Source organism: Oncorhynchus keta, chromosome 4 (genome assembly GCF_023373465.1).
Source record: "Oncorhynchus keta strain PuntledgeMale-10-30-2019 chromosome 4, Oket_V2, whole genome shotgun sequence".
Classification (NCBI taxonomy): Eukaryota; Metazoa; Chordata; class Actinopteri; order Salmoniformes; family Salmonidae; genus Oncorhynchus; species Oncorhynchus keta.
In genome coordinates this window covers 77,100,040-77,109,811 of record NC_068424.1, presented here as the reverse complement: position 1 = coordinate 77,109,811, position 9,772 = coordinate 77,100,040, and positions in this window count along the sequence as shown.

Below are 9,772 nucleotides of genomic sequence, written 5' to 3'. Positions count from 1 at the left end.
ACACCCATGTTCTGGAAAAGCTCCAAGAGGTATAAACATAGCAACAGTCCATAGAAATAACCAGTACATGTCATCCTGCTAACTCCTCTGAAAGGAACACCCATGTTCTGGAAAAGCCCCAAGAGGTATAACCATAGCAACAGTCCATAGAAATAACCAGTACATGTCATCCTGCTAACTCCTCTGAAAGGAACACCCATGTTCTGGAAAAGCTCCAAGAGGTATAAACATAGAAACAGTACATATTAGGCCATAACACAGTTACAGGAATAACCAGTCACACCCACTCCCCAGACAGGTGCATGGCTAATGGTGTCTAATGACCCAGAGCACATTTGGAGTGCACTAGTCTTGCTAGCGCTTCTGAAATAAATAATTGCCACACATGTTCTGGAAAACTCTCAATATATCCCTCCTCTGGGGCTTAATAAGTCCCACACCTGAAAAGTCAACCCAGCACAAGTGAGAAGGGAAGCACCATCTCTGTTGATCAACTACAGCTCCCCTATCTCAGTCGTACTGAGGAGGCAGGACCAAAAATATCCCCTCACATAGCTAGAAATAAGTAAAAAATCCCACCTCAAGCCAATTATCCTTCAACGTACAATGCAAAAGCAGGTGCATGCATTTCTCAGCCTTGCCCGAGAGTTTTTTTATGTAAAATAAAATAAAAACAATAAAAACATAATACACTATACCTCATAAACCCTTATAATGTCACTCTCAGTTTGACACCTAAACACATGGCCCTCCCTCATAGACACCTCTCTAACAACTATTTGGTCATACGTGAAAAAACCTGTTAGAGGTTTAAAGGTTCCTTGGATGCTTGTGACTGGAAAACCCTATGTCACTTATATGTTTAAGCAAACAGGAATTCAGAAGGTCGAGCATAATTGATCATTCTGCAACTGTTACATTGACTACATGGTTATATTCGGTTATACTACGTGTATACTCATAATAATATAATAATAATATATGCCATTTAGCAGACGTTTTTATCCAAAGCGACTTACAGTCATGTGTGCATACATTCTACGTATGGGTGGTCCCGGGAATCGAACCCACTACCCTGGTGTTACAAGCGCCATGCTCTACCAACTGAGCTACAGAAGGACTGACCAGAATGGCCAGTCCCCTTTTTTGTACATGGCACAGAATTTTTTTTAGCATGATGAAAATGTCCAAGTTCAACATCATCTAGTTTGCACCATTTGCACAAACCCCAAACGTCACAGGTTGACGTGCTATTACTATACCTGCCATGCTACACAGTATACAAATGTCCATTCTATGTTGTTAACCTGCTGCCGCACTGAGCCCACTTATATCAGCCATTTTTTGTTGCTTTTCAAAATGTTGGTCAATGTCAGATTCTGGGGTAGTTTCTTCATTTTGACTTCCCCAGTTGGTAACAGATGTCCAGATACTCTGCATCAACCCACTTCCTTGTGGTTTTGCCATTGTCTCCGTTGGTGTACCAGTGCTAGTAGGAGGTGTTTTTACCATTTCTTCTAGGTTTGCCACTGTTGCTGTCACAGAGATTATTGCATGGGCTATTGGGACCCGTGGTGGACGAGAGAAGGGCGTGGAAGACTAGCAGGCCATGGGCTATTGGGACCCGTGGTGGACGAGAGAAGGGCGTGGAAGACTAGCAGGCCATGGGCTATTGGGACCCGTGGTGGACGAGAGAAGGGCGTGGAAGACTAGCAGGCCATGGGCTATTGGGACCCGTGGTGGACGAGAGAAGGGCGTGGAACACTAGCAGGCCATGGGCTATTGGGACCCGTGGTGGACGAGAGAAGGGCGTGGAACACTAGCAGGCCATGGGCTATTGGGACCCGTGGTGGACGAGAGAAGGGCGTGGAAGACTAGCAGGCCATGGGCTATTGGGACCCGTGGTGGACGAGAGAAGGGCGTGGAACACTAGCAGGCCATGGGCTATTGGGACCCGTGGTGGACGAGAGAAGGGCATGGAAGACTAGCAGGCCATGGGCTATTGGGACCCGTGGTGGACGAGAGAAGGGCGTGGAACACTAGCAGGCCATGGGCTATTGGGACCCGTGGTGGACGAGAGAAGGGCGTGGAAGACTAGCAGGCCATGGGCTATTGGGACCCGTGGTGGACGAGAGAAGGGCATGGAAGACTAGCAGGCCATGGGCTATTGGGACCCGTGGTGGACGAGAGAAGGGCGTGGAACACTAGCAGGCCATGGGCTATTGGGACCCGTGGTGGACGAGAGAAGGGCGTGGAACACTAGCAGGCCATGGGCTATTGGGACCCGTGGTGGACGAGAGAAGGGCATGGAAGACTAGCAGGCCATGGGCGACTGTGTAGGTCTGCGGTCCACCAGCCAATGGATGTGGACATCTGGATGTATTGGTTAAGGTCTGTTAAATCTCCTATGCAGGCCAGTTCGGTCTAATTAAGACCCATCTGGTAAACCGTAAGGAGAGCTGGTTCACTCCATCCACTGCCGGCAGCCATGGTACGGAACTCAAGGGCATACATGGTGATGGAACAACAGGTGTATGAACAGGTGATCAGAATTCAGGTGATTGGGATCTGTAGAGTGAGCTGCGTTCGGGGGATCTAGGTGTTTGAGGGTGTGAGCTGGAAGCAGACGTTACAACAGGGGGACAAACACCTACCTGTAGGTGAAAGCATTCCCTTCCCCATTTGACCCCCCCCCTAGACACAACTATGACAACATAACCCACAAAAACGGATCACAACTCCTGAAACTCTGTCAGACGATGGGTAGGTACATTGTCAAATCTTAGAATAAACTATTAAAGACTATGAGAATTCTCCAATTCCATTTAATGAACTACAGGACAAAATACAAAACATCCAAACCAAAAAGGCCTTTGCGATTGATGGTATCCTAAATTAAATCATAAAATATACAAACTACATATTCCAATGATCTATACTTAAATTCTTTAACATCATCCTCGGCTTTGGAATATTCCCCAATATTTGGATCAAGGACTGATCACCCCAATCCACTAAAGTGAATACAAATTTGACCCCAATAACTACCATGTGATATGCATCAACAGCAAACTTGGGGAAATCCTCTGCGTTATCACTAACAGCAGACTTGTGCATTTCCTCAGTAAAAACAATATAATGAGCAAATGTCAAATGACCTTTTCTTTCCACAAGGATACAGCTTAAGCCCCACCCTCTTCAACATATATATCAACAAATTGAAAAGGGCACTGTTTGCTGATGATCTGGTGCTTCTGTCTCCAACAGAGAAGGGCCTACAGCAGCACCTAGATCTTCTACACAGATTCTGCCAGACCTGGGCCCTGACAGTAAATCTCAGTAAGACCAGATTAATGGTGTTCCAAAACAGGCGCAATTGCCAGGACCACAAATACAAATTCCATCTAGACATCATTGCCCTAGAGCACACAAAAAACTATACCTACCTCGGCCTAAACAGGAGAGCCACAAAGCTATGAACGTTCTGAGAGACAAAGTAAGAAGGGCCTTCTATGTCATCGAAAGGAACATAAAATTCGACATTTTGGCCATATCTGGCCAATAATACTTGAATCAGTTATAGAACCAATTCCCCTTTATGGTTGTGAGGTCTGGAGTTCACTCACCAACCAAGAATTCACAAAATTGGACAAACACCAAATTGAGACTCTGCAAAACTCTCCTCTGTGGACAACGTAAAACACCAAGTAATGCATGCAGAGCAGAATTAGGCCGATACCCGTTCGTTATCAAAATCCAGAAAAGAGCCATTCGATTCCCAAACCTTCCATTGTTTTTAATTTAATTTTAACCGGGCAAGTCAGTTAAGAACAAATCCTTACTTACATTGACGACCTACCCGTGAACAGTGAGTTAACTGCCTTGTTCAGGGGCAGAACGATAGATCTTTTACCTTGTCAGCTCTGGGATTCAATCCAGAAACCTTTTGGTTACTGGCCTAATGCTCTAACCACTAGGCTACCTGCCGCCCCAATACAAATTCCATCTAGACACCATTGCATAACATAACAGAGCCATTACCTACAGAGAAATAACACTGGAGAAAACCCACCTAAGCAAGCTGGTCCTGAGGCTCTGTTCACAAACACACCCCACAGAGCCCCAGTACAGCAACACAATTAGACCCTAACAAATCATGAGAAAACAAAAAGATAATTACTTGACACATTAGAAATAAATACAAATTAAACTGAACAAACTAGAATGCTATATGGCCCTAAACAGAGAGTACCCAGTGGCAGAATACCTGACCACTGTGACTGAACCAAAATTAAGGAAATCTTTGACTATGTACAGACTCAGTGAGCATAGCCTTGCTATTGAGAAAGGTCACCGAAGGCAGACCTGGCTCTCAAGAGAAGACAGGCTATGTGCACATTGCCCACAAAATGAGGTGGAAACTGAGCTGCACTTCCTAACCTCTTGCCAAATGTGTGACCATATTAGAGACACATGTTTCCCTGAGATTACACAGACCCACATTTGAAAACAAATCAATTTTTTTTAAAATTAACTCCCATATCTATTGGGTGAAATACCACAGTGTGCAATCACAGCAGCAATATTTGTGACCTGTTGCCACAAGAAAAGGGCAAGTAGTGAAGAACAAACAGCATTGTAAATACAACCTATATTTATGTTTATTTATTTTCCATTTTGTACTTGAACAATTTGCACATCATTACCACACTCTCTAGAGAGAGGAGGAGAGAGAGGGGAGGAGGGAGAGGGGAGAGGGGAGAGGGGAGGAGGGAGAGGAAGTAGGCAAGAGAGGGGAGATGGGAGAAGGGAGGAGAGGGAGGGGGAGAGGGGAGGAGGATGGAAGGAACGATGGAAGGAGATGGGAGACAGGAGGGGGGAGGAGGGACAGGGAAGGAGGGAGAGGGGAGGAGAGGGGCGTTTGTTATTTTCACCCCATAGTACCTCTAGAGAAATGGTTAGGTTTTTTTTCTCTAATTTATATTTTGGTTATTAGGTCATTGACAGTTCCTGTAGGACTCTGTCTCACTGTGAGTGTTTACCCCTTGAGAGCAGAGAACCAGAGACTCATTAATGTTAGGTATTAGGCTACTGCCAAAACCTTCAACATCAACACAGAGTTCATTCATGACATTTTACTACAGGCCAAGCTGTCAATGTTGCTTTATCCAGAGGGAAACAATGGTTTATCAAGCCATGCCTAACATGTATATCCAAATCAACTGGGTTAATGTATAAGATATAACTATCAGTATTCATTTGGTGAGTTAAGGGGTTCAGTGTCAACTTCCCCTACAATCACACACCAAATTGCTATATCACGAGAGTATAAATGGCCTTGCATTTATATTGCAAATTACTCAGACTGCCATGACACGACTGAAGTCTCTTCACTGGTGTTTTATAACTTCGCTATATGAGTTAAGTTGCGCCCCAAATTGCAAATTCCCTACATAACGCAGTGCTCTTGACCAAGGCCCACAAGGTGTCTTTTGGGACACGGACCTTAGTCTAGAGAGCGTGGAAGGGAGGGCTGGGTTCAGTCCATTGTTATCTCCTCTCCTGCTGTTGTAGATAGATCTCTGTTGATCACAATTTAGAAGTTAGAATGCAATTAAAATCATGGTGAGAAAGAAAATCTGATCTGTGGCGTGTGACTGTTCTCTTTCAGGAGAGCGCCCATGTTTCTGGCTGAGGGGAGTCTGACCGCATTACCCATAATGCATATTTCTGACGGGGTTAGCTTAGCGTTATCTGAAGTGAAGTGACAGGTAGGTCAGGTGTCTGGTAATGGAGGGTCACAGTCTTGAACACTGTGTCACTGTGTAATAACTACGCTGATCCCTGGTGGCCACACACATTACGTTGTGCCAAATCACCCCTTAAGCTGCACTCAGGTGAAACTAACAATGCCAAAGAAGCACATCAGATTAGATTAGAACATCATAATGGTTAAACAATACACTTTTGTTTGGTCTAAAAATGCACCCTATTCCCTATAGCGCACTGACCAGAGCCTTAAAGGGAAGTGGGTGCCATTCGGGATACACCCAGTGTTTCAGAGCATCCATTCTAACAAATGATGTATTGGCTCAGAAATTGCTGTAAACAAAGTATCAAACATTGTAGATCAGAACTGACAGGAATTAAGGGTAAATGTACTACTGGTGACGTACAGTGCATTCGGTGCAGACTTTTTCCACATTTTGTTACGTGACAGACTTATTCTAAAATGAATGAAATCCTTTTTTTCTCATACATCTACACACAATACCCCATAATGACAAAGCGAAAACAGATTTTTGGAAAAGTTTGCACATTTCTTTGAAATAAAAAACAGAAATACCTTATTTGTACAAGTATTCGGATATTTTGCTATGTGACTTGAAATTGAGTTCAGGTGCATTTTGTTTCCATTGATCATCCTTGAGAGTTTCTACAACTTGATTGAGGTCAAACTGTGGTAAATTCAATTGATTGCACATGATTTGGAAATGCACACACCTCAAAAGGATCTCCAGCTGCACCATCGAGAGCATCCTGATTGGTTGCATCCCCAACTGGGGAGATGGGAGAACCTTCCAGAAGGACAACCATCTCTGCAGCATTCCATAACTCAAATCAAATCAAATGTATTTATATAGCCCTTCGTACATCAGCTGATATCTCAAAGTGCTGTACGGAAACCCAGCCTAAAACCCCAAACAGCAAACAATGCAGGTGTAAAAGCACGGTGGCTAGGAAAAACTCCCTAGAAAGGCCAAAACCTAGGAAGAAACCTAGAGAGGAACCGGGCTATGTGGGGTGGCCAGTCCTCTTCTGGCTGTGCCGGGTAGAGATTATAACAGAACATGACCAAGATGTTCAAATGTTCATAAATGACCAGCATGGTTGAATAATAATAAGGCATGACAGTTGAAACTGGAGCAGCAGCACAGTCAGGTGGACTGGGGACAGCAAGGAGCCATCATGTCAGGTAGTCCTGGGGCACGGTCCTAGGGCTCAGGTCCTCCGAGAGAGAGAAAGAAAGAGAGAATTAGAGAGAGCATATGTGGGGTGGCCAGTCCTCTTCTGGCTGTGCCGGGTGGAGATTATAACAGAACGTGGCCAAGATGTTCAAATGTTCATAAATGACCAGCATGGTTGAATAATAGTAAGGCATGACAGTTGAAACTGGAGCAGCAGCATGGCCAGGTGGACTGGGGACAGCAAGGAGTCATCATGTCAGGTAGTCCTGGGACATGGTCCTAGGGCCCAGGCCAGTTGAAACTCGAGCAGCAGCATGGCCAGGTGGACTGGGGACAGCAAGGAGTCATCATGTCAGGTAGTCCTGGGGCATGGTCCTAGGGCTCAGGTCCTCCGAGAGAGAGAAAGAAAGAGAGAAGGAGAGAATTAGAGAACGCACACTTAGATTCACACAGGACACCGAATAGGACAGGAGAAGTACTCCAGATATAACAAACTGACCCTAGCCCCCGACACATAAACTACTGCAGCATAAATACTGGAGGCTGAGACAGGAGGGGTCAGGAGACACTGTGGCCCCATCCGAGGACACCCCGGACAGGGCCAAACAGGAAGGATATAACCCCACACACTTTGCCAAAGCACAGCCCCCACACCACTAGAGGGATATCTTCAACCACCAACTTACCATCCTGAGACAAGGCCGAGTATTGCCCACAAAGATCTCCGCCACGGTACAACCCAAGGGGGGCGCCAACCCAGACAAGCCGACCACAACAGTGAATCAACCCAATCAGGCCTTTATGGTAGAGTGGCCAGACTGAAGCCACTCCTTCGTAAAAAGGCACATGACAGCTCGCTTGGAGTTTGCCAAAAGGCACCTAAAGGATTCTCAGACCATGAGGAACAAGATTCTCTGGTCTGATGAAACCAAGATTGAACGCTTTGGCCTGAATGCCAAGCGTCACGTCTGGAGGAAACCTGGCCCCATCCCTACGGTGAAGCGTGGTGGTGGCAGCATCATGTTGTGGGATGTTTTTCAGCGGCAGGGACTGGGAGACTAGTCAGGATCGTGGGAAAGATGAACAAAGCAAAAAACAGAGAGATCCTTGATAAAAACCTGCTCCAGAGGGCTCAGGACCTCAGACTGGGGCGAAGATTCACCTTCAACAGGACAACGACCCTAAGTACACAGCCAGAACAACGCAGGAGTGGCTTCGGGACCAGTCTCTGTCCTTGTGTGACCCAACCAGAGCCCGAGCTTGAACCCGGTCTAACATCTCTGGATTGACCTGAAAACAGCTGTGCAGCGATGCTCCCCATCCAACCTGACAGAGCTGGAGAGGATCAGCAGAGAAGAATGGGAGAAACTCCCCATCCAACCTGACAGAGCTTGAGAGGATCAGCAGAGAAGAATGGGAGAAACTCCCCATCCAACCTGACAGAGCTGGAGAGGATCAGCAGAGAAGAATGGGAGAAACTCCCCATCCAACCTGACAGAGCTTGAGAGGATCAGCAGAGAAGAATGGGAGAAACTCCCCATCCAACCTGACAGAGCTTGAGAGGATCAGCAGAGAAGAATGGGAGAAACTCCCCATCCAACCTGACAGAGCATGAGAGGATCAGCAGAGAAGAATGGGAGAAACTCCCCATCCAACCTGACAGAGCTGGAGAGGATCAGCAGAGAAGAATGGGAGAAACTCCCCATCCAACCTGACAGAGCATGAGAGGATCAGCAGAGAAGAATGGGAGAAACTCCCCATCCAACCTGACAGAGCTTGAGAGGATCAGCAGAGAAGAATGGGAGAAACTCTCCATCCAACCTGACAGAGCTTGAGAGGATCAGCAGAGAAGAATGGGAGAAACTCCCCATCCAACCTGACAGAGCTTGAGAGGATCAGCAGAGAAGAATGGGAGAAACTCCCCATCCAACCTGACAGAGCTGGAGAGGATCAGCAGAGAAGAATGGGAGAAACTCCCCATCCAACCTGACAGAGCTGGAGAGGATCAGCAGAGAAGAATGGGAGAAACTCCCCATCCAACCTGACAGAGCATGAGAGGATCAGCAGAGAAGAATGGGAGAAACTCCCCATCCAACCTGACAGAGCTTGAGAGGATCAGCAGAGAAGAATGGGAGAAACTCCCCATCCAACCTGATAGAGCTGGAGAGGATCAGCAGAGAAGAATGGGAGAAACTCCCCATCCAACCTGACAGAGCTTGAGAGGATCAGCAGAGAAGAATGGGAGAAACTCCCCATCCAACCTGACAGAGCTTGAGAGGATCAGCAGAGAAGAATGGGAGAAACTCCCCATCCAACCTGACAGAGCTTGAGAGGATCAGCAGAGAAGAATGGGAGAAACTCCCCATCCAACCTGACAGAGCTGGAGAGTATCAGCAGAGAAGAATGGGAGAAACTCCCCATCCAACCTGATAGAGCTGGAGAGGATCAGCAGAGAAGAATGGGAGAAACTCCCCATCCAACCTGACAGAGCTGGAGAGGATCAGCAGAGAAGAATGGGAGAAACTCCCCATCCAACCTGATAGAGCTGGAGAGGATCAGCAGAGAAGAATGGGAGAAACTCCCCATCCAACCTGACAGAGCTGGAGAGGATCAGCAGAGAAGAATGGGAGAAACTCCCCATCCAACCTGATAGAGCGGGAGAGGATCAGCAGAGAAGAATGGGAGAAACTCCCCATCCAACCTGATAGAGCTGGAGAGGATCAGCAGAGAAGAATGGGAGAAACTCCCCATCCAACCTGATAGAGCATGAGAGGATCAGCAGAGAAGAATGGGAGAAACTCCCC